At 44.8% G+C, this 25,558-nt stretch overlaps 1 protein-coding gene across 11 annotated transcripts in view; it reads left to right on the forward strand.

The window, feature by feature from the left end:
• Positions 1–16,447: 16,447 nt before the first annotated feature.
• Positions 16,448–25,558, forward strand: part of TBL1XR1 (TBL1X/Y related 1) — a 216,194-nt gene continuing 207,083 nt past the window's right edge. For 5 of the 11 annotated variants that reach the window (XM_075938007.2, XM_075938009.2, XM_075938005.2 and 2 more), the window contains exon 1: positions 16,448–16,985. The gene's annotated coding sequence lies outside the window, so the exon portion shown is untranslated. Of the gene's footprint in view, positions 16,986–20,374; positions 20,559–25,558 lie in introns of all 11 variants that reach the window. The other 6 variants (XM_089780748.1, XM_075938010.2, XM_075938003.2 and 3 more) reach the window with 3 other exon arrangements.

Below are 25,558 nucleotides of genomic sequence, written 5' to 3' on the forward strand. Positions count from 1 at the left end.
ATTGCAATCTCATAATCTCAGTAACAAGAACAAGTTGTTCCATCGTCTACCGTGGAATTACTCTTCCAAGTCACTGCTTACCACTGGGACAATTTGGCCCAGTACAGCTGATAGCTGTACAGCTGACAGTACAGCAGTTTTAGGAGGAGTGTAAGGAGATTATGCAAGTTCTTTTATCCAGTTGTCCCAATAGTGAGAAGGACCATTAACTGGAAACATGAACTCTGAAAAGAGTAAAAATCAAAGATGACCCAAGACCCTGCAGGCATAAAGCAGCTACTGAATTGCCAACCTTGTTTAATGAAATGGAGCAGCACAGAGACAAGTTCATGTATAGATTTATACAAACCAACCACACTGGCCCTCAAACAGTTTACAGAATGTGCTGTAAATTGAAAGATGGAACATATGGCTTGCATAAGCATTTCATAGGGATGTGGGACATAAAAGACCTATTAGAATACTTTGCATTTCTATAGTGCCAAAGTGTGTCAGTATGCTTTAGAAACATTAATCACCTGCGACAAACCTCACGACACCCCTGTGAAGTGGGAAAATATTATCCCTACTTTGTAGCTATGGAAATGGAGGGTAAGTGACTTGCCAAAGGACACACGCAATCTGTGTCAGGGATAGGACTAGAACTCTCATCTCCTAATGCTAATGATCCACCTTGCATTTTAAAAACAAAGCCTTCATCCCAGACAAACTCTTCAAGATCTTTCCTTTCTGCAACAGTGTGAGGATAGCAGGGATTAAGTCAGAAAATCAATCATCACTCAAGCAAGCAGTTACTTGCCCAAGTCTCATTGACTTAAGTAGTCTAGGGCTGTGTTTCTCAAAGTGGTCTGCGAAACTACGCTGAGAAACCTGCTAACTGGCCACTCCAGTCTCATGGCTCCAGTTGCTGTATGCAGACAATGGGAGCTACAGGAAGAGGCATCTTGGCCCAAGCTGCTTCCCGTAGCTCTCCTTAGTCGCAAACAGTGAATCGGAGCCAATGGCAGCCGCGAGACTCCATGGCTGTGGAGCTGGAAAATAAACACATTGGAGTGGCCAGTTAGCAGGTTTCTCAGCGTGGTTTTGCAGACTACTTTGAGAACCAGTGGTGTAGGGGGCTGCAATTCTGATTCTACCCCATGGTGGATTCTCCTCCATTGGGGAGGCCCTATTCCCAACTACATCCAGTGTAGGGCCATAATCTGCTGCTGGTGTGGTGCAAAACAGCTGCAAGGAAGTGAAAACTCTGGATCCTGGGTAAAATCCCTAGCTCTGCCACTGGGTTGCTGGGTGAGAAGCTTAATCCTTCTGCCCGGGCCCACATTGACCTGCCTCACCAGGACAATGTGGGATGTAGTTAATGCATATTTGTGGAACACTTAATTTACTTAATTTACAGGTACTATATACTTGCTAAGTAGCATGATTGTAAATTCAAATCCATTTGTATAAGGTCAGCACAGGAATATTTTGTATCCAGGTTTCTAACCAGCATTACTGTTTACAGCAATGCATCATTATTAAGAGGAAGACTTTTTAGAGGAGGTATGAACAAAGTGTTACTTACACTACTTGCATAGGCTTATGACAGATGAAGTTAATGGTTTGGTTATGTTATCCTTACTTACTTCATGACGAAAAATGAAATCCAACTAAATTAGGCTCTGGTTAAAATTCTATGGTAAATTGATCACACAGTGGTCAGGATAGTCATTCCTGCATTATGATACTGACAAATTATGAGGGTTTTTTGCTTTTGAGACCTCTGATATTGGCAGGTCACTGCTAGATTTGTGAGTAGAACTCACCTGAGCTTTAATGCACCCTTTGATAGTGTGGTTCCATATTCCCAGAGAATGGAGTCAGCTGAGGGAAAGGGTAAGACAAGCATGCACTTGTCCTGCTGTCCGCTAAACCACACAGCACAGAGCCATGGCGGGTGTAATTCCACCTCAGCTAAAACTGTCACTCTGGTTTATCATCATTCATTGCTCAGAATAGAGCTGCTTAATGACAGGATGTGGGAAATGAAACATTTTTTTTGACATGGTAAAAGATTTTAACTTTTTTCTTAAAAAAAAAAAAAAAGACATTTCCTGAAAAATGTAAATAACTTAGCTTAAAAAAAAAAGGGTGCAGAAATAAAACCTGTTTGAAAAATCTGATTGAGGAGAGCCAGTGTGGTCTGCAGCTTAGTGCTCTGAATAGACTCAGAAGACTTTTGTTTTATTCCTGGTTTTGCCCTGACATGCTTCTGGACCTTGGACAACCTGGTTCCCCACTCTGTGCCTCTGGCTTTCCTTCCCTTGCTAGATTAGTCAGACTCTCCATACTCAAGCTCTTACCATGCACTTGTACATTGCCTAGCACATTCGGGCCCTCATCCTGGTAAAAATAACAGAGAACCCAAAAAGCAAATATCATGCTTCTGCCCAGGACTGTTTTTCCTTGGTCCAGTGCTTAAATGCTTAGAGAGGGGGCAGTGAGACGGAAACATAATTTGAGGGGTAAGACTAAATCCATAGGGATGGCCTGGTTTAACTATCAGCATAGGAAAATGTAGGCACAGGCCCGCCAACAGGGGTGGGGCAAAGTGGGCAGTTGCCTTGGGAACCCGGCGATTCAAAGGGACCTTGAACCAGTCAGCCTTACCTCAGTCACCAGAAAACTCATGGAGGGGATACCCAAAGAATCCCTTTTGAAGCACTTGGAAGAGGGGAAAGTGATCAGGAAGAGTCAACATGGATTCATGAAGGGCAAGTTGTGCCTGACCAATCTGATTAGCGTCTATGATGAGGTAACTGGCTCTGTGGATATGGAATGTGATATACCTCGACAGTGGATGTGATATACCTTGACTTCAGCAAAGCTTTTGATACAGTCTCCCACAATATTCTTGCCAGCAAGTTAAGGGAATGTGGATTGGATAAATGGACTGTAAGATGGATAGAAAGCTGGCTAGACTGTTGGGCCCAACCGGTAGTGATCAATGGCTCAATGTCAGGATGGCGGTCGGTTTCTAGCGGAGTGTCCCGAGGATCTGTTCTAGGATGGGTTTTGTTCAATATCTTTATTAATGACCTGGATGAGAGGATGGATTGTAACCTCAGCAAGTTTGCAGATAACACTAAGCTAGGGGGAGAGGTAGATATGCTATAGGGCAGGGATAGGGTCCAGAGTGACCTAGACAGATTAGAGGATTGGGCCAAAAGAAATCTGATGAGGTTTAACGAGGACAAGTGTAGAGTCCTGCACTTGGGAAAGGAGAATCCCAAGCATTGTCACAGGCTGGGGACTGAATGGCTAAGTAGCAATTCTGCAGAAAAGGACCAGGGAATTACAGTGGATGAGAAGCTGGATATGAGTCAACAGTGTGCCCTTGTAGCCAAGAAGGCTAATGGCATATTAGAGTGCATTAGGAGGAGCATTGCCAGCAGATCCAGAGAAGTGATTATTCCCCTTTATTTGGCTCTAGTGAGGCCACATTCTGAAGTATTGTGCCCAGTTCTGGGCCCCCCACTATAGAAAGGATGTGGACGCATTGGAGAGGATCCAGCAGAGGGTGACCAAAATGATTAGTGGGCTGGAGCGCATGAGCTATGAGGAGAGGCTGAGGGATTTGGGTCTGTTTAGTCTGCAGAAGAGAAGAGTGAGGGGGGATTTGATAGCAGCCTTCAACTTCCTGAAGGGAGGTTCAGAGAGGATGGAGAAAGGCTGTTCTCAGTGGTGACAGATGGCAGAACAAGGAGCAATGGTCTCAAGTTACTGTGGGAGAGGTCTAGGTTGGATATTAGGAAAAACTATTTCACTAGGAGGGTGGTGAAGCACTGGAATGGGTTACCTAGGGAGGTGGTGGAATCTCCATCCCTAGAGGTGTTTAAGTCTCGGCTTGACAAAGCCCTGGCCGGGTTGATTTAGTTGTCATTGGTCCTGCCTTGGGCAGGGGGCTGGACTTGAGGTCACTTCAGCTCTATGATTCGATGATTCTATGACCTGTGGCTCCCAGCTGTGCCTGCTGCTGTTACTGTGGCAGCTGGAACCCCAAGACCTTTAAATCACTGCTGGACCATTGCACGGTGTGCTTTGTGGGGCTCTGAGGGCTGGGACAGTGCACCATGCTCCAGTCACTGTGGAGGGCTGGCTGCCCCAGTACTGCCCCTTCCGCCCAAGGCCCTATCGTTCCTGGAGTGCAGAGCTGGGGTCCCCACATTGCCCAAGGGCCCATGGAGGCTGTCAGCTCCCCTGTGTACGCAAACTAATTTCAATCAAGTGCATCCATTAGCCTAATCCCTGGTCTCAATTAGCACACATGACCCTCCATAACTGTCATGTTCCGGGATACAGGATGGCGGGGGGCAGCCAGATAGCAAGTAAGAAAAATCAGGATGGAGGAGGGGAATGAGGGCCTTTTGGAGATAGGATAAAAGCCCAAATATTGGGGCTGTGCCTGTAAAATGGTGACATCTTGTTGCCCTAGGCTGTGGCCATTAGAAGTGGCTGACCCAGTTGTAGTGCCATTATTCTTTTCTGGTCTGCCCCTAACTCACCCTCCTCTTGCAACAGATATTCACAAAAGCTTGCCCTGGGGCATGTGGAACTAGTTTTGAAATTTTGCCTGAGTGTCCTTTCCATAGTTACTAACAGCCCCCCTCCCTCCAGCAAAATGGAACTTCTATTGGGGTTCTACTTCAAAACTTGTTCAGGTCAGTTTCACCCCCCTCCCCATGATCACTTGATATGGTCTTGCAATAATTGGCAAGGAGCAATTAATTGCCGTATGTCTGAACTGTGCCTTGTTACAAGGATGGTTCTGTCCTTTAGATCCTTTTGTTCTGCACAACTCGAGTCATACTTCATCACTTTTTCTATTTTTGGTTATTTGCTACATCAAAAATGCTGACTCACAAATCTCCAAGGCATAGAAAATACTGGCTGTGTTAAAAGAATTCTTCTTAGATCATTTTTCGTCTGTAAATATTTATCTTATGTTCTGTGTCCTTCATTTTTGTCTTTTGGTCCCAAGTTATGCCATGCACTTTCTGTTTTGGCAGGCTGCGAGCTATTTCTAATAGTCTTTGCATTGGTCTCTTCTCCCAGTCAAGTGTCCTTTCTTTATTACCCTGAAGCATTTTATGTACCTGATAGAAATGTCACACAACTCCTCACACAGCTAATAAAATCTGATCTCATCCTGGAAATGTTTTTGGGTATGTGCTGTTTCATACACTGCAGCAATTCATGGTTAATGATGTCTCAATGAGCATCAGAGATTATGAAGAATGTCATTGGCTCAAGCAAGTTTGGTGTGTTATCAGATATCCCCAGGAAGAAGACTACAACAAATGGATGTCTGATGAAGTACAAATAATAGGCCACCAAAAGAGAAATGAGAGCAGTTGCAGACAAACCCAGCTGTTTGGTTGGCTTAGCTGTGATCCAGTCAGAACACTATCTAATTGCTGAGTTGAGTACCAGCTACTGCTGTTTAAGAATGACAGCTGGAATACTCAATAAAATAAATAATGTAGCACTAGGCCATTCCAAGGTGTGCAGTCATAGCTTACTGCTGTGTAATGAAACACAAGGCTAAAGACCTCGGGTGAAATTTCAGCCCCATGGAATTCAGTGGCACAACGCCAAGGGGTCTAGGATTTCAGCCCTAGTGCTTTAAGCCCTGGCAATATTGCATACACTGCAGCAGGTTAGCAGGCTATTGCTACTAGTGTATGGCTCACGGCTGTTACATTTAATTAATAAAAATACATTGAATACTGAAAAACAAAACAACTCTCCTGACGACTTTTGTGGATGTTAATGCAATGCATCCTTCTAGTCTAAGCAGTTCCTATGAAAGGTTACAAAATTGTAACCTTTTCTCTTGTAAACTGTTTTGAATATATCAATTTTTTTCTAAAGCGCTCTGGTATCTGCACTGAGACCCAACCAACCAACTGGTGCCCTCAACTGTTTTTAATTGATCAGGACAATTCCAGAATTTAAGAGTTCAAGCCCAGGTCTGAATGACTCCAGGACAGCAGTGCTCTGTGCTTACCCGAGGCTCACGTTTAGTACCAGCCTCCTCCTAGTGTTGGGAGAGCTGAGATTGGACCGTAGCCATAAGACATTCCCCCAAGGCCCTGCCCCCATGCCAAGCCAGAAACTGGAACTAGGCATTAATAAGAGCTGCACAGGAAGCCCTCCACTTGCCCTTGGTGGTGTGCCCCATGGGTGGGGACACTAGCTGGGGGGCTGCTCTCAGGCTCTGAGGCCCCCTAACTATGGCAGGTGGAGAGTCTGGGGCTCTCCACAGTGGCCTGGTATCCCAGGGCACCTCTTCTAATAGCCCAGCTCTAGCTGCTGGCCTGGCAGGATCACACTTCCTCAGGGAAGATGAGGAGCAGGGATAGAGTTTGTGGGAAGGAGAGGGGCAGGGTGGGGCCATAAAGACATGTGGGACTCCTCTGTGTGTCATGCTTTTGCCTTTTGAGAAAGTAGTCCCCCTCATTCCCAGCCATATATAAAGCACAGTCTTAATACAGGTCAGAGCCTCGTCTTTAAAGCACTTTACAAACATCAGCTCACCTCGTGATATTGCTGTGCTGTGATGTAGTATTATAACTGTGCAAAATTACTATATTTTATTATTATTCCCTTTTACAGATGGAGAAACTCAGCCATTGAGGTTAAATGGCTTACTTTAGGCCATCTAAAGAGTCTTTTCAGAAGTGGGATTAAAGCTGAGTAGTTCCTAGCTCCCAGTCCCCTGTTCACACTACTAGATCCAAATAAGATTTTGAATGGTCTAGTCACCGCAAACAGTACATGGTGTAGTCACTATAAAAGCAACAGGTAAGAATATATCTCAAATTGGCTGCGTTTCTGAGCTGGCAATTAATATGAAAACAATGTGCTAGAGTTTAATTTAAAAAAATTTGTACTTTTAAGCTTTTTTATTTTATATAATTATATCAAATAACTTAGACTACATTATGAATCATTTGAAATGTTGAGTTTTTCCTGCAACTAGATCCTGGAATCGTGAGATAATCCACTTCTATCTCACTTCAAAGCCAAACACTTCTTGCCAGATTAAAGCTCCAAAGGTGTGTGATATCTCATTGTACCACGCCTTTTTTTGTAACAATGTTGAAACAAAACAAGTCAGAATTTGCCTGGCTGTTTTATTATGTACATTTGGGTTACGACTTCTGCTAGAGTTTTGCTGTGACTCTAATCAGAAGGTACTAGTTGAAAAAATAACACTGTTTTATTCCATTTTTTAAAAGTGGCTATTTACATATAATGTTTTTAAAATCCTTAAAACCTTTTTTTTTTTAAAAAAAAAAAGATGTTAAAGTAACCTTAGGGGTCTGTTTAAAGTAACAAAATAAATGTGCTACCATGACCTTAACTGAACTCATTGCAGATGTTTTAGAACATTGTGATCTTGCACTGCTGGCTGTACTTTCAACAGAAGTTGCTTTAACATTAGCATGCATATTGTCATGGTATGCATGTGTCAGAATTTTGCATCTCAAAGACATATGGTCATAATTCACAGACTGCCAAAACGATAATCATTAACCTATGCTATTAAAAAAGTTATTAATGTCCCCGATAGAATAAAATGCATTAACTCCCAGAATAAAAACTTCAATTTCTCTTCCCTGCTCGTTCACTCTTTTACCTCCCTTCTTCACATTCAAGTACAGCACCATACAGTTGTTCAGGTGTCTGATTCTGAGGTGTACAGTGCTCAGCATGTTCCAGTAGGCACCACTCATACAGGATTGAACCTCCATGTAGGATTTTCACTTTTATTTTTTAAAGCATCAGGATCTGGCCATTGCTGCAGGCTGAATGCAATGATATGGTATAAAATCACATGGCAGATCCTTTACCATCTCTTGACAGCCAAATGATGGGGCTGGAAGCACCCACAATAAATGTTTTGTTCCTCTAAACAGGAAAAGGATAAAACAGGATGAAAATGACTTTACAGGCAGTCCCCGGGTTACGTACAAGATAGGGACTGTAGGTTTGTTCTTAAGTTGAATCTGTATGTAAGTCGGAACTGGCGTCCAGATTCAGCCGCTGCTGAAACTGATCAGTTTCAACAGCGGCTGAATCTGGACGCCAGTTCTGACTTACATACAGATTCAACTTAAGAATCCCAGGCATCCCCAAGTCAGCTGCTGCTGAAACTGATCAGCGGCTGATTCCAGGAAGCCCCGGGCAGGGGCTTCCTGTAGTCAGCCACTGGTCAGTTTCAGCAGCGGCTGACTTGGGGACGCCTGGGGCAGAGCAGCTGGGGTGCTGCTGGGTTGGTCCAGTAGCGCCAAGGAGCGATGCTGCGGGACCAACCGGCAGCGCCCCACCTGCTCTACCACAGGCCCGGGGCTTTGCTCCACATTTCCCTGGTCTGCTGGGGGGGGGGCCACTAGCTGCGGCCCCCCCCCCAGCAGACCAGGGACACGGGGAGCAAAGCCGCAGCGGCGGGGTGCCGCGCCTCTGAGGCTTTGCTTTGGCAAAGCCTCAGAGGCGCGGGACCCCTCCGTCTCCCCGGCTTTGCTCCCCGTGTCCCTGGTCTGCTGGAGACGGTCCCCAGCAGACCAGAGACACCCGGAGCAAAGCGGCAGCAGCGGCATGGTGCCGCGCCTCTGAGGCTTTGCTCTGGCAAAGCCTCAGAGGCGCGGGACTCCGCTGCCGCTGCCGCTGCCGCTGCCGCTTTGCTCGCAGTGCCTCTGGTCTGCTGGGGACCGTCTCCAGCAGACTAGGGACACTGGGAGCAAAGCCGCAGCAGCGGTGGAGTCCCGCGCCTCCCCAGCTTTGCCACAGCAAAGCTTCAGAGGTGTGGGACCCCTCCGCCTCTCCGGCTTTGCTCCGGGTGTCCCTGGTCTGCTGGAGACGGTCCCCAGCAGACCAGAGACACCCGGAGCAAAGTGGCTTGGCAAAGCCTCAGAGGCGCAGGACTCCGCTGCCGCTGCCGCTTTGCTCCCGGTGCCTCTGGTCTGCTGGGGACCATCTCCAGCAGACCAGGGACACCGGGAGCAGCTTTTCTCGCCCCGGAGGTCGAGGTGGCGGGACTGCTGCGCTCTGGGCGGTCCCACTGCCTGCAAGCTCTGGGGAGAGAAAGCCCCGTTCGTAAGTGCGGATCCGACATAAGTCGGTTCCGCGTAACTCGGGGACTGCCTGTATTTTGTGAGAAGGTGAGTGGTGTGATGGGATGGCGTCACACACACAGACTGCTCCTCTTGCATTTGCTAAAAAAACCCAAAAATCCCCATCACCTTTAAAAGATACTGCTGGGTTGCTCCGGCACTGAATTTGGTACTGGACCTACTTCTTGGAAGGTTGATTAATATTTGCCCACACCAGCAATAGACTCAACATTACAATGTGTATGACCTACCAACACTGACCATGACCTTTAAGGCTATTGAGTGAAATTCACCCTTGGGCAGGCAGATTAGCACAAAGTGTAGGCCCCAAGTCTCACAGGAGGCTGGGAATCATTAGCTAATTGTTACAAAAGCACAACAAAAATATTGTAGGCTAGCACTCCAAGAAATGCAGTCAAACTAGATATCTGCACTTCTCAAATGTCAGTCTATGCCCTTGGGTCACACAATGTCCTGTACAGAATATAGAGAAATGACCACCCACCTTACTCTGTTGTTATTCTCTTAATACTTTACTCAGGAAACCAGAGTCTCTTTACAGTAGGGAATCAATTTGAATTAAGATACTTCAACTTCACCTACGCAATTAATGTAGCTAAAGTTGTGTATCTTAACTTGAATTTTGGCACTGTCCACACGGCAGGAAATGGAAGAGAGCACACACTCCCTTCAACTTCCCTTACTCCACGTAGAAGCAGGACTACCAGCCTCAATTGAAGCTCCCTCTTAGTGGAAATTAGCGTGTCTTCACTAGACCCACTAATTGGAACCCTTGAAGATCGACTGCGTCTGTTGATCTTATCTGTAGTGTAGTCACAGCCTTAGATCTGTGTGTATGTGTATGCATACAAAAACACAATCAATTGTGTTCTGTAGAATCACACTTTATTTAAAATGCACTCCATTTAAATAATTAAATGGAATAGCTTCAAAGACCCAGAATGTCAATATATATGTATGGAACATACTATGTGTATTTACAAGGCTCGACAAATCATGTAATCTACTCGCTAATGGCGAGCAGATTACAAGCCGGCACAGCCGGCGCTGCGTGACCTGCGCATGTGCAGCTCTCAGAACCGCGTGGCTGGCAAGCGGGGCTCGCCGCCGCTTGGCGAGCCCTGTGTATTTAAACTGTCTGCTTTTAAAAAAGCCAAACTTTCAGAACGTTTGGCACCACACGAGCAACAGACATGTTCAAAAAGAAGCACAGCATCTTGGCTGTTTTTTCAAAATACATAAGGCATTACCAATCAATAACTAGGCTAACTCAGGCTATGGCTATACTACACAGCTTTTAGTGAAATGGCTGGGCCAATGCAGCTGTGGGGGTAAAAGGCATACTGTGTAGCCATTTTGGTCTGCAGGAGAAAGCTCTCGTGCATGCGGACAAAATTTTCCATCCTCCACGAATGGCAGTGGCTTTGTGGCCAGGAATGCTCTCCTGTCAGCAAAGTGCTACTCGCCCCTGTGTTTTTCACTGGTCAAACTTTTCTCATTCGGGGGTGTGTGTGGGTGTTTTTTAATACACCTGAACAAAAAAACTTTTGCCGGTGTAGAAAAAGCTTTGGAGGTATAGGATTAGATCCCTAAGGTGCTCATCACTTAGCAAACTAGTGTCTGGCCCATTTGGCCCATAAAAATTGAATTAATTTGTTGAGCTACAATTAGCATAAAAGAGGTCCTCCTAAACTGTTGATTTCTTTTTTTATTGTATGCACAACACGATGATGATGATACATATAGCCAGGGCTCGACAAATCGCTATATCTAATCGCCCGTGGTGAGTAGATTTCATCCGGTCGCCCCGTTCACTGGCGCTGCACGGTGCGGGGCTGGCGAGTAGATCTTGCCACGGTTCGTCGAGCCCTGTATATAGCACACAATCCTACAACTGATCCCATATATTTATCCCACAAGTGTCTACATAAGCAAGGGAAAAATGCATGATCAAAGTTAACAGTATAGGACCCATTATTAGTATTTATTTATTTTATTCAGTGACATAGATAGAAAGCCTTATTCCCTCGGGCTATATCTAGACTGCAGAGTTTTATCAGAAAAAGATACCAAATTGTGAATCGCAATTTGCATATCTCTTTCTGCTTTTTTTGGAAGAGGCTTTTCCGAAATTTGGCCCATCTACACGGAGCCAAATTTTGGAAAAAACTTCTCTTTCAGAACTGCCCTTATTCCTCTCACTGAGAAGAATACAGGGCTGCTGAAGGAATGCACCCACTTTTTCATAAACTGTTCCAAAAAAGCAGACACATTCTTTGGATACGGCAGAGCTTTTCCGAGATACCTCCAGTATCCCAGAAAAACTCTGCAGTCTAGACATAGCCCTGGTGTCCAACATGCTAGCCACTAGCTGCACGTGGCTATTTGGCCAGTTGAGTGTGGCTAGTTCTGTATAGCAGTAGCCACTATAGTAGCTACTGCTTCAGAACTGCTTGGATACCATGGCCTTATTCCAATGCATAGCCTTCTTCCCAACTTCCCACAGATTTCAGTGGTGTAGAATTAGGCCTTCAGATTGGTCACAATCTACAAAACACTTTTAGGGTGAGTTCACTTTATGGATTTATCATTGCCCCCCCCCCCTTTTTTTTAATTTGCTGGCAAATGTTAATAAAACCACATATTACAGATAAATGGGATCCCAGATTTTTTTCTGACTGGGATACATTAATAATTAATCTTGCTGTTACAGCAATGCTTGTTTATCTCACCAAGCACGAGGGTTAATTAATTTTTGTAAAGATGTATAAAATACCATATAAGTAGCCAGAATTATGATTGAAGTGTATTGAGAATATAACCACTACATGAATGCCAAGTATTTTTGTTTGTAGAACACTGACAGTGTGCTTGGTACTGTACAAATACAGTGCTTGATACTGCTAACATTTACTACAGTACAGCGTATTCCCCACTAGCCATAGTTCCAGCAACCGCAATGAGACTTCAAACAAACACTGGAAGAAGAACATTTTCTGTACAATAGAACGCTTATTTGGGGATTAAGGACGGAGTTTCCTGTAAAAAGTGTGTGCTTGTGCAGTTGCTTGAGAGAGTCAAATGCCACCTGCCTAATTAGCAGAGAACCCACAGCAAAGTTTTGTGTTTCTTTTGGCGCTGCACATTTGCTCATGCCTTGGTGCATGTGAAAAAATTATTCTGCACATGGATGGAAAAGCTTAGAGGGAACATGGATTAAGGAATTCATCAATAAAATCTCAGAATTACAATAAGTACAAGACACATGCAGTAGAATGTCAAAAGATACAAACACCAGTGTTATTTACTTATCAGTCAACTGGACATCCTGTGGCACTGGAACGCCTCAATCATGCAGCAGCACAGATACAAAGGGAGGAAATGCAAATCTTGTAGGGCTTGGGGCGGGGGGCTTTACCCCTGAGGTTCAGGGCTTCAGTCATGGAAGAGGAAGTTTGGAACATTAGCAACAGGGTCGAGGCTCTGGGTGGGGTGGACGTTGGGGCTTCTGATCCTCAGGAGCTCTGAGGATTTAGATTGAGGTGGAGCTCGGTGGCTCAGGGCTTAAGCTCTGAGGGAAGCACCAATTTCATCCCTAGCACTCCCCCGAAGCTAGAGACCTTCCCGATTGGGGCATTTGAGGGGCAGAAATAGAGCTGTGGGAGCTGCATGACTGAAGCCCTATAAGTCCCATCAATCTCCACAGGTCTAAAGTGCTGGGTCCTGATGCTTCTGCTAGGCACAAGTGCTTAGCTCTCCTCCCTTCCTCCCCCGGCTGGAGACCTGGAGCTCCAAAGGGTCAGAAACCTCAACTTCCCCTTCCCCAGCCCTGATCCTCCTCTGAGGCTGCGATGGCAGCCTCCAACCCCACACATGACTGAAGTCCATAACTACTACTTCAGATGCTGTAGAACTATTTGTTGTTTTTAAAGTTTTTACTACTTCAGAGTTATGGACAACAGCCGTTCCCGAGTGCCTGTAACACTGTATTGCAGTACAGTGTACTGCAGAATTTTCTTGTCTTTCAAACCCCCGTAAAGCAATTTCTAATATGTTGAACACAGTGGAATGTGAAGGGAATGTTGACTTGTTCTTCATCAACATCACTTTCATTATGTGATTTGTTTGTTTTCTGTCAGGAAAAATAGCTTGTATAACTGGTCATTCATAAGATTGGTGTTTGTAAAATTGAGGTTCTGCTGTAGTTGGAGGGAGACTGAAAGTGATGTGCCGCACAATGCTAATGTGCTCAGGAACCCACCAGATCCAAAGTCTCTCAAAGTTTGGATCCAGAGTTTAACCACATCTCTGAACTTCTGATAGGACCAAACCACAAAAGTTCCATCTCCTTTAGTATGAGAGGGCTTGGAAAAAATAACAGTGCTAAAGATTATTATTTATTTAAACATGACTCCCTAGGTTCTACACATAACCCAACTCTGTAAATCCTAAACATAGATTACTCATTTAACAAGCACCCTAAATAATCTTCCTTGTCCAATTACCCCATATATCTCAACCCAGCAGACTGAGCTCAGATTTATGCAGGGACAAGAGTTCCAAGGTCAAGGGCGTATAATAGAAACTAGAGTTTCACATCCTAAACAATGCTGCCATGGAATCAAAGAAGGAAAGAATTAATCTTTCAAGAAGCAAGGTCCCAAATTATTGAAGGCTTTGTAAATCAAAACCTACTCCTGTCCTGCAAACACAAGTGTGTGGCCCTGTTGATTCCATCTTGTCTACTCCCGTGCTTGTAGTGAAACAAATGTTGGTGTTGGTATGAATGGGGCCTCATTTTATATTTTTTTTATTTTAAGATTGTGTAAGTGCTAACATTATTAAAGCATTATGTACCAAAAAGCACTCCACAAGGTCTATTAATTGTTGTATTTATCGACACATGCACAAATATACTTACTTGTTCTAGGCCCCTTCACAATTTTCAAAATTAAAAATCATTTTTTTAAAAATATATCCATCCAGTAACAATCTGAACCCCCCAAACCAAGTGGCTTCTACATAAGAATATATAACTGACTTTCTGCGGTCCTCAAACCCTGCATGTGATCCAGCTGGCTTCAAAGTCCTACTAGACTCTGTAGCATGTCTTAAAGCAGGGTTTGGTAACCTTTCAGAAGTGGCATTCACTTTCTATTTACAGATCTGTGTTCCCCCAGACCGAATCCCCATGGGTGCAGAGCCCTGAAGGCACCCAAGCCCCCACTAGCTTCCTGTGTGTACAGGGTCCTCTGCCCCAGTGCTGCCGCCTCCCACTGAAACTGGATGGAGCGCAGCCTAACCTGGTGCCAGGGAAGGAGGAGGGCGCTAGTGGCTCATGCTCCATGAGAGCTGTGCAGCCCAATCTGCAGCCTGCCCCGCAGGAACAACAGAGGTGGATGCCCAGCGGTGGGCAGGACTTTTTCATTGTGGGGGGCTGGGCAGCACTCCTCCACGTGTAGCTCTGTGGTCTGCCCATGGAGGTGGGGGCTGAGTTTGCTTTCTTCACCTCCCTGCCTGTCCCCTGGAGCTGGGGTTGCAGCCTTGCAGCTGTGCACCGGCTGTGAGGCTCCAGCGGCAGTGCGGACTCCCAGCGTGCCACTCAAAAACATTTTGTGTGCTACTTATAGCACGTGTGCCGTACGTTGCTGACCCCTGTTTTAACGGCTGATAGACTTGAGTTATTTTGGCTTCGTAATTAAAGAATTTGAAAAGAGAAAGCGCTATACTCCATAAAGGGCTAAATACATATTAATAATAACAAAAAATTAACAAAGACAAGCACCAGGGCCCTCAGCCTCCACAGTTGAACAGTTCAGGGCCTTCCTGTCCAGGTGGAGCAGACTCTCCCCGGCACTGTGAATTTCACCCTGGCACCAGATCCTGCAGTCAGATCCACATGAGGATTATAGGGAGTAGGGCTTTGTGCAGGCTCAAGCGTCTGCACGTGCAAATTTGACTGCTGAATCAGGGCCTGTAAGTGTGATCCACAAAGCACTTTAAAATGCAAAGCATTGTGTACAAACAAATATGATTCACACTAATGAAGCTTGCTTTAAAACCCTGTGACATAAAGGCTAAATAGTATTAAAGTGTCCTAAAACAAACAGCATGGCATTATTATCAATAAGACATTTTATATTCTGAAAAAGAAAGCAGTCCCTGAATGCAATTGGTCTACGTAGGTGTTCCCTTGAGCATGGGTGGAGCTCTGGAGTTAACCCTCTCAGAACCAATTGTAGGATGGAGGCCTACCATTGTTGTTAAAAAAAAAAGAAAAAAATTTAAAATAAAGCATTATATACATGCTAAATGCCAATATTATGGAAATGCATTGGACATGAAACATGTTCTGGAGGTGTGTAAAAGATGATTGACAATAAAACCACACTACCCAGCATTATTGCCCTACGATGCAGGCTGTTGCATGGGTGTCTGGGTGCATGTGCGTGTGTGTGTGTGTGTGTGTGTGTGTACATGCATGGTCTTAAGGGAAGGTGTCTCATGTAATACTGGAATCCCAGCATCCACCCCCACTCCTTGCTTGTTTTTCTGGCTGCTGCTGGTTTGTACATCATTCATAACAAGGCAACACCTGGCAATAAGGCTGAGTGTAAAGTGCTGCCAGGCCTTGGGGAGTATACTGTATGTGTTCCTGGAAGCAGAGGAGGGTCTCTGCCGAATGCTTCCCCTCTGTGCACACTGCTTGCTTTGCTTTACATGGTCTTGGTAATAATCCTGGGCAATATCGCCTGATACAGCTTGCTGCAAGCGGTGTGTGTGTGAAGTGCGAGGGTCTCCCTTCACTGTACTGGACCCCCGTGTCCCTCCCGCTTTCACCCTGCTGCTGCTTTGCAGGCTGCTGCTACGATATATTCTTAATAATCAACCAGTGCCCGCCTTGCACTGTTGCCCACCTCTTACGCAACAAGCTGGGGCAGGAAGGAGCAGGGCTCGCCCTGGGTGCCCCTCACCCCTCTGGTGGGTGGTGTGCCTAATCATAAAGGAGCCTGGCCAGAGGGCCCTGTGCAGCTGGCTGGGAAGGCATGTGACAGGGAAGGTGGCGGCGGGGAGAGGCGGGTATCTCCCTTGGCACCCCAGGATCCCACCCACCCTGCTCCCAGGCAGCATGTGGCTGGCCCCTGCGGAATCCTGAAAAGCAGCCCTGCCTTGGCCATATTGCCTGGGAAGGGGAGGGGGGGGGGGGCGTGTGAGAAGAGGAGGGTCTCCCCTCCCCTCCCCCATGGCTGGGCTGGAGGCTGGTGGTTGCTTTTGCAACCAGCCGCCCGGGCCTGCTGCTCTGCTCCTCGCCCGTCTCTTTCTCTCTCATTTCTGTGCGGCTGGCCACCGCGCGCGCGCTCTCCCCAGCGCGGAGTGTCTGAGCCGTTGGCTGCTCCGAACCGTTTGGCTCCTTCCCTTAGTAACAGCTTTTTACATTCTGCCTCGATTCCTCTTCAATCGAAATCACACACACAGGGTCCTCCCCCCTCCGTGGGACTTCATCGCCCAGCCCTTCCCCCCCCCCACTCTGCCTTGGGATACCATTGACTCTCACAGCCCTGCGGGGTGGCTATTATTTTTCTCTCTCCCCCCCCCCTTTTGCTATTTTTTGCCCCCCCCCTCCCTTTTTTTTTTTTTTTTGGATGGTTGCTTGGAGTGGGCACCTCGGCTGAGAGGGAGATTGTGTGTGTGTCTGTGTCTCAAGCTGTAGACAGAGGAGGAAACCCAGGGTGCATTTCTTTTGCCTCCATTGCAAAGGAGAGGGGGGAGGGCAAAAGCAGCCACTCAGCCATCAACGGCAAGGTAAGGACTTGGGGGTGTTCTGGGGCTTTTTTTTTTTTTTTTTTTTTACTCTCCTGGGCTGGATCAAGTGCATCCTGGGGGGGGGGGGTGATGGAGCCTCTTTCGGGGTGCGGGGGTGGGGAGAGGCTGTGGGGGAAGTGATCCAGGGTGGGGGGAAGGGAGCTGTGTTTGTGTCTGTGATAGTTGGGGGTGGGGGATGGGCACCAGTGTAACATGCATTTTTCCCCCCCCCCAACTTGGGTCCCCCTTTTTAAAAATGTATTTTTTTGGGGGAGGGGGAGCTGGTGGTTTCTATTGTAAATTGCACCTCTGTAAAGCTTGTTTTTTTGGAGGGTTTTTTTGCCTTTCTTCCCCCTTTCTTATTTCTCCCCTCCCCCCTTCCTCCTCTCCTTTGGATTTTATTTTAAAGGCTTTAAGGGGGGGGGGGATTTGCAGCAAATTGAATCAAGGAGCCATCATGAGGCAGGCTGGTTTATAGCCTATTTTTAGCCTGATTTGTGTAAAGAAGAAGAATCCTCCCCCCCCCCCCCGTCATATTTACTATTTCTAAAATAGAGGGCGGGGGCGAGACCACCCCAAAGTGTGACCTTAGGTCTGTATTTATTTTGCAGTCGGCTTATGGGTTGTGTCTGCAATGTATATTTTTAAGAAAAGCTGGGGAGAAATGTGCTTGTGTCTGAACTCATGCTTGAGTGGGGGAGGGGAATCTGTGTCCACACTTTCCTCTGTGTGATTTTTTGGGGGGGGGGTTATTTATTCTCAACGGTGTATATTGTCTTTCATTTGTAACTTAGAGGGGTGTGTTTCCTTTTTGTTTAACTACATTTGAGATACAGCCCTGGATTTAAGGGAAGAAAATATCTGTATATGTAATTAATTCCCCCTCCCCCCTTGTAAAGTGCTAAAGTTATTGTTGATCAGTTTCCTGTTTAATTCTGGGTGGATTTCTGGGTCACATTTTCTCTGACAGGATAAGGGCCACGTGTAAAAGACAACTCATGGGCCCTAGTTTTGCAAATAAGCCTTTATACCTGTTAATGGGCTATTTTTTAAAACTTAATCAGAAATTCAAAATGAGCCAGTCAATCTTTTTTTGTGCATTATATATTTTAAAAAAGAGCTTTACACCTAAGTTACGTGTTTTATTGTGCTGCTAGCTGACTATATTTACCCATTGTATGGGCAAAATGCATACTTCACTATATTATTTAATGGGGTAAACATGTATGTTAAGATTGTTCCTAGTGAGTTCAATCTTTCATCACCAAATTCCCTTTTCTGGAAAATGTATAATAAAAATCTCCTTAAGTTGTGCTTAATGGCAGAGTCTTGTTGCTTGAGAATGCATGTTTAGTTTTCAGGATAAAGTTTCATCTGTAGTTGCTGTTCAGGGTTGCAGAGTAAAGTTTGCTCATGGTCTTTGCTGTCAGATGTACCCAACAACCTCATTTTCCTGTCTGTATAAATCAAAACTTTACTGATTTATGGAAGAGATCGCAAAATATGCTTATTCTTTGTTGTTAAAGCATAGGATATGGAGAGTCATGATCTGGAAAACTGTGTTGTCCCATAAAACATCTGAGCCTGATTGCTGTTGCTTTGGTGATCTGGTATATTGAATAGATATTTGAGGGCCTCACAAAACATATTGACAAGGGAAGGGTCTTTATTATATATGGCCTATGCTCTCTGGATATTGAATGTTGGCTTTAGGTAGGACACAGTGTAGACAGAAGTGCTGTTGGCAGAGTTCAGGTTTAAGTTTTGAATAATGCCTTAAGTTTTAGGGCCAAATTTTGGGTCTTGATTGTGCACTGAACTTTGCCAAAGCTCAGATGTCTGGCCTTGGCATGGACATCTTAATATTAATCTTTTCAGCTTAAAGTTAAAATTTAAGGCTCAAATCCTAGAAACACTTATGCAGGTGTGTAACTTTAACCACGTGAGTAGTTCCATTGGTTTTAATGAGACTATTTATGAACTTAAAATTAAATATGTGCTTAGATTTTGATAGAGCCTGAGAATTAAAAAAAACTTCATTGTTAAGGTAAATCTGCTTAGTATAGCTGTTCATGTTATGTAAATAATAATAAACATTCTGTAGCTTCCCAAAGTGATTTATTTTATTATTAATTACATATTACCTGAGACTCTCTCCTAATAAAATTCAAGATCCTGAGAGTGAAGCGCAGGCTTGTCTCCGTGAACACATGGTTCATGTTGGAATGTGTCTTGGGAACTTTGTGGCAAGTCTCCCAAAATAGTATTCTGAACACCTAGAAAATATTTATCATTCACTCCATATGGGAAAGAGGAGAAGGAAATTTAAACATGCAAGAGTAGTTGGGACTTGAGTTGTTAATTTCAGCCTATACACAAGGGTATACAGTTGATATTGTTCATTTAAATGTTTTCTTGCTTCAATGAGAATAATAAATGTTGATCAAAATTATTAGACATAATTGCTACTCAGCATTCCCCCCACAAAACAATATGAATGAAAATTTTTACAAATGCCAGTTTTAGTTTTTCTTCCAATAAGTGATGTTTCGTACATGGCTTTGAAGTTGCAAAGCATTATATAAATACTAAGCATTGTAAAACTTTACTGTGACTTTGTAATTATTATCACTCAGATAATGAGTGTAATGAATGTTGTTAAATCCTACAAACATGAGGAGATGGATGAGGTACATTGAAATGGTCAAAATGTGAATATATTGTATGTGTATCTATTTGCTTTGTTTTTAGTTAATTTTTTTAGTGAGGAAGAATAGATCCAAGTGCATGTAAAGTATATTGAATGGTTATGGAGTTTACCATAACACAGGAGTTCATGTTCACTGTTATAAAAGCAAATTAAGACGTAGTTCTACAAGATGTTCCACCTGCACAGACCCACACTGAGGTCAGAAATTCTGCACATTTTTAGCGCATCAGAGGTCATCTTGACTTGAATGGGATCTGTACATGTTCATAAAGTTGATCACAAGACTGTTTGCATGGTCAGAGTCTTAACTATAATTTCTGTAAGTGATATTGTTGTGTGAGTGAGAGAGAGAGAGAGAGAGAGAGAGAGAGAGAAATAAATATAAATACAACTATATAACTTTTGGGTGATTAATTCCTACCAAAAAGATTTATTTACTGTTCATTGGTTATTATTTTTGTAGATCTGATAAACATTCTTCTGAGCTAGTATCTGGTAAGTGACTGTGTAAAAATAAACATACAGATCACTAAAAAGGTGAATGACATGAATAATGGATCTTTTGAATGACCACTTGTTGAATAAATAAGGCTGTTCCTGTGTGGTACTGCAGTATAAAATATCATGTCTTCAATGAATAGCTGATAAAGGAATGACAACTCCTGATTTCCTTTTGTAGGCTCAGGATCCACCCAAAATCTTTCCAAAAGCTTTCAGAACTCTTCAGTGTGATGATGATGTCTAGATGGAAACTAAATTTTAAATAAACTTAGAGATAACTAGCCCGAGCCCCGTCAGCCACACCCTCTCCCCGCCAGCCCAGCCCCACCAGCCAGGCAGAGGAGGCTCTGTCCCAAGCGCAGGTAGGGAGCGCCTCTTCCTCGGGGGTGGTGGCAGGGAAAGCAGAAGGAACTTGGGGGAAGCAGCAGGAAGGGAAAGTTCGCGGCCGGGGTGGGGGAACTGGCAGGGGAAGGAGGGAGCCAAGCGGAATGGGCACTCCTAGCTTTGGGGCTGCAGTTGAGCGGCTCCGCCAAAAGGTTGCACCATTCCCCCTCGTCCGCTGCCGACTCGGCCCCCATGGTGTAGTGCAAGCTAGTGCTTGCCTGCCAGAGCGCTCCCGCCGCACGTCTGGGAGGAGGAGGTGGCCGCCGCCGTCCTCTATTTTGTGGCTGGGCCGAGCTCCGCTGGAGTCGTGGGCAGCCTGGGGCAAACAGGGATGATCCAGCCAGGTGCGTCCTGTTATATTATCTGATTGTGTCCAAAAGTACCTTAAAACCTTCTCCTGGATGAAAGGTTATCCCGTGCAAAGTTTAGTTGTGGTAGCTCTTACAGGGTATGTCTCGACTACAGGCTTTTGTCGACAGAAGTTTTGTCAACAGATACTGTCGACAAAACTTCTGTCGACAAAGAGCGTCTAGACTACATCCAGTTCTGTCGACAAAGCAAGCCGCTTTGTCGACATGACAGTGTAGACACAAAGGACAGTGTAGCTGCAATAACGCCTTCTGTCAACAGAACTCTATTGACAAAAGGCGTTATTCCTCATAGAATGAGGTTTACAGCTGTCGACAAAACTGCCGAGTTTTGTCGATGTTATGTCAACAGAACTCAGCGGCAGTGTAGATGCAGGTATAGTTTTGTTGACAAAACCCTGTAGTCTAGACACACCCATAGGCTACGTCTAGACTGGCATGATTTTTTACAAATGCTTTTAACGGAAATCTTTTCCGTTAAGAGCATTTGCGGAAAAGAGCGTCTAGATTGGCACGGATGCTTTTCCGCAAAAGCACTTTTTGCAGAAAAGCGTCTGTGCCAATCTAGACGCGCTTTTGCACAAAAAAGCCCCGATTGCCATTTTCGCGATAGGGGCTTTTTTGCGCAAAACAAATCTGGGCTGTCTACACTGGCCCTTTTGTACAAAAGGACTTTTGCCCGAATGGGAGCAGCATAGTATTTCCGCAAGAAGCACTGATTTCTTACATGAGATTGTCAGTGTTCTTGCAGAAATTCAAGTGGCCAGTGTAGACAGCTGGCAAATTTTTCTGCAAAAGCAGATGCATTTGCGGAAAAACTTGCCAGTCTAGATACAACCATAGTGTCCAAGTTATTAGCATACAAACATTCTCCTTTTTATATATATCTATATCTATATCTATATCTATATATCTATATCTATATATCTATATCTATATCTATATCTATGTCTAGTGTGTGTGTGTGTGTGTGTGTGTGTGTGTGTGTGTGTGTGTGTGTGTGTGTGTGTGTGTGTATTTATACCAGGGATTCTGTTTAATTGGTTAATCAGTTAAATGTGTTGTTTAACTGGTTTACTGATTAAAGTGGGTGAAGGACGCTCCAGCGCAGCTGGGCTGGAATGACCCCCAGCTCGCCGCAGGTTGGGGCTGCTCTAGCCCAGTTGGCGCAGCCCCTGTCACTCCAGCTTCCACTGGTTAACTGGAACGGATAAGCATCGCCCATTAAGGGTGATGCTTATTGGTTAACCTTTCACATCCATAATGTATATATGTGTGTGTACGCGTGTGCGCATACATACACAAGAATGTTTCTCCCTGAACAAGCCAGTATTTGTTTTGGAAAATGCAATACCTAATAGTAATATGTTAGGACTCTGAAGCTAGGGATGTAAAATCTCGATTATTTGGCTAATTGAATAATTGATCCAATTTGCATTGACTATTCAATTAGTTGATTAGGGTGCTTCCGCATTTGAAGTGTAGCAACAGCCTCAGGATGAAAGGCGAAAGTGCTGCCGGGAGCACAGGGCCAGTAGGAGATTCAAGGAGTCCCCAGCTGGCCCCGTTTCAAAGCAGCAGCGCCGCATGGAGCTTAGGGTCATCGGGGGAGTCCCAAGCTGACCATGGGCTCCATGTGGTGCTGCCGCTTTGAAACTCCGCGTGCAGCCTGGGCCAGCTGGGTACTCCCAGCTGGTCCCAGGCTGCATGCGGTGTTTCAAAGCAGCAGCGCCACGTGGAGCTCGGGGTCTGGCCCCAAGTTCCACATGGCACTCCTGCTTTTGAAGCACCCCTTCCCTCTCCCCCCTATTGCTGCCTCTTTCTGATAGAGGCAGCAAGAGGGTGGGGGGAAGTGACTAGTCGATTAGCCTGTCGACTAGTTGTTCACATCCCAATCTTGTTTACATCCCAAGCTGTGGTTTTTTTTTTTTTTTTTTTATGAAAAAGGTGTATTGTTCTCATTTGAGGCCAAGTCTACATTAGCACATAGAAAGTTACAGCACTTCAGGCTCTGGTGTGTGAAAAACATCCTCCTCCCCTATCCTTAGTGGAGCAGTTACAGCTCTGAAAAGCATCAGTGTGAGCTAGGCTGCAGCATTGGGAGCCATGCTCCTAGTGCTGTTAGCTTCTCCCCTCTCAGAGATACTTTACATAGGGTGCTGGGAAACCTCTCCCCCCAGTGCTCGTGCTGTGGCCACACTTTCAGTGTGTAAAGCGCTGCCATGGCTGTGCTTTAAACTGGTAAGTGTACACAAAGCCTTGGTTTCCTCCCACATGGCAGTTGATAATTTTCACAGGAGTCATCAGATTGAGTTCAGGACTGTCAGGAAGTCTGGTCTTGAATTTGACCAGTTAACTCATTTGAAAATTACATTATGCCTTGTATTCACTTGGATTTCATCTTGAATTGGTTTGAGTTAAGATCACACATTTTTTTTTCATAGAGCAGACAAAGTCGAAGTTGGTTATAAAAAGTGCCAAGGGATTTTTAATGACAGTGAGGGGTCAGAAGTTTAGTTTTGGGTGAGGGATGTAAAATCCCATTTAATTGGTTAATCAGTTAAATGCTAAGTTTAACCAGTTAACTGATTAAATGGGAAAGCGGGTGAGGGCAGAGGGGCTGACCCTCTGCCTGCAGACAGGGACTACTCGGATCATCCGTGCCCATGACATGCCCCAGGCCTGCCACGGACAAGGGCTGTCTTGGCTGGGCTGGAGCACCCATGCCCACGGGAGGTGGGTGGCTGCTCCAGCCCTTACTGGTTAACCATAATAGGTAGGTGAGGCTTACCGGTTAACCATTAACATCCTTATTTTGGATATCTCTGAAAGTCCTTCAGCATTGTAATGGCTGGTATCTTCTAAAACAATTATTTGGTCAGTAGTACTACTACTTCAGGTTCTTGTGAGACTCTTTAGGTTCCCTAGCTTCATAATGAACTTCTGCTCTTGGCTTGTGATCTAATGATTGGAATCAGATGTGAACTAGTTCAAGCGATGTTACAAGTTAGGGTACGTCTAGACTACATGCCTCTGTCGCCAGAGGCATGTAGATTAGGCTACCAGACATAGTAAAATGAAGCGGCGATTTAAATAATCGCCGCTTCATTTAAATTTACATGGCTGCCGCGCTGAGCCGACAAACAGCTGATCAGCTGTTTGTCGGCTCAGCGCGGCAGCCACGTAAATTTAAATGAAGCGGCGATTATTTAAATCGCCGCTTCATTTTACTATGTCTGGTAGCCTAATCTACATGCCTCTGGCGACAGAGGCATGTAGTCTAGACGTACCCTTAGAGAATATACAGTCACATGAGAAGTGGTGTGTTTGTACAAGGTAAGGTCTTAGTTTGGTGAACTGCTCTCCCATTGACTGAAAAACATGACTAAAAACATACTATCAGACTGACTTGGAAGGAAGAAGCTTCAGGGGGTAGCCAAGTTAGTCTGTACAGGATTAATTTAAAAAACAACAAAAGGTCTGGTAGCACTTTATAGACTAAGAAAACATGTAGATGGTATCATGAGCTTTCGTGGGCACAACCTGCTTCTTCACCAACACCACAACACATAGCACTCCTGCATCTTTAGAGGCTTTCCATGCAACTACTAAGCCATCCTGAAAGATCCTAGTTTATGACATTTGAAAAGATGGGTGGCTATATTGAGCTTACATTGCAATGCTGCTTGCTACACTAATTACTCTTTTTAAAAGTCTGAATTAATATCTTTGGAAAACAGAAAATCTTGGGTAGACATTGATGGTCAGGGTTTCAGATATTGAGCACCCACAGGTCACTCTGAAGTTTGTGGGAGTGCTGTGTGCTTAGCATCTCTGCAAACCAACCCTAAATGTGTTTCACTGGCTTTTGAAAACAGTCCTGAAAGTCCTGTTTTTGTTTGGGTGTTATGATATTATGATAGGGAAAGACTACCCCGCATGGAATCTGTGACTTGAAATTAAGTGTTTATTCCATTGTTGTAATTCTTCTGTCCCCCCTCCCCCCCCATGTTGAAAAAGTGATCTTGATTGATACTGATGTCTAGCAGTAAAAGTTCCGAATAATCTACAGAACATACTGGGTGTCTTGTTTCGTTTATGATTCAAAATCCAGATCGGTGTTTTTTCTGTGTATTACATTACAAGAGACATTCCAAATAACCCATGTGCCATAAGCGAGCATTTTGGAATATTACTATGGATAACTGGAACCTCATTGCTAGACATTTTAGTTGGTTTGCGGGAGCTATACATTAGGCTTCCTCGTCCCTTCTGGTAAGACAAGCAAGCAGCTGTTTTTGCAGCTGATGCTAGTGCAGCTTTTAATCATTGGTGGGGCTGCAGAATGATTTAATCGGCTCCCCAATAACGTCAGTTGCATTTAAAGCTCATGTTTAACTCCCATTGACATAACACCATTGTAGATTTTATTAATCAAAACTGTCAAAAACTGACTATGGAAACTTCTCTGTTATGTGTACACTTGCATTGGTTGCTGGCAATGGCTTGAAACTGCATAGCACACAGAAAATACTTCTCTTTGGTGTATTTCTGGAGCCTTATTCAAGGGGAGAAGTTAATGGGCCAAACCTTTACTGTTTAAGTGTGAG

Source organism: Pelodiscus sinensis, chromosome 10 (genome assembly GCF_052426305.1).
Source record: "Pelodiscus sinensis isolate ZL-2025 chromosome 10, ASM5242630v1, whole genome shotgun sequence".
In the NCBI taxonomy this organism is placed as follows: domain Eukaryota; kingdom Metazoa; phylum Chordata; order Testudines; family Trionychidae; genus Pelodiscus; species Pelodiscus sinensis.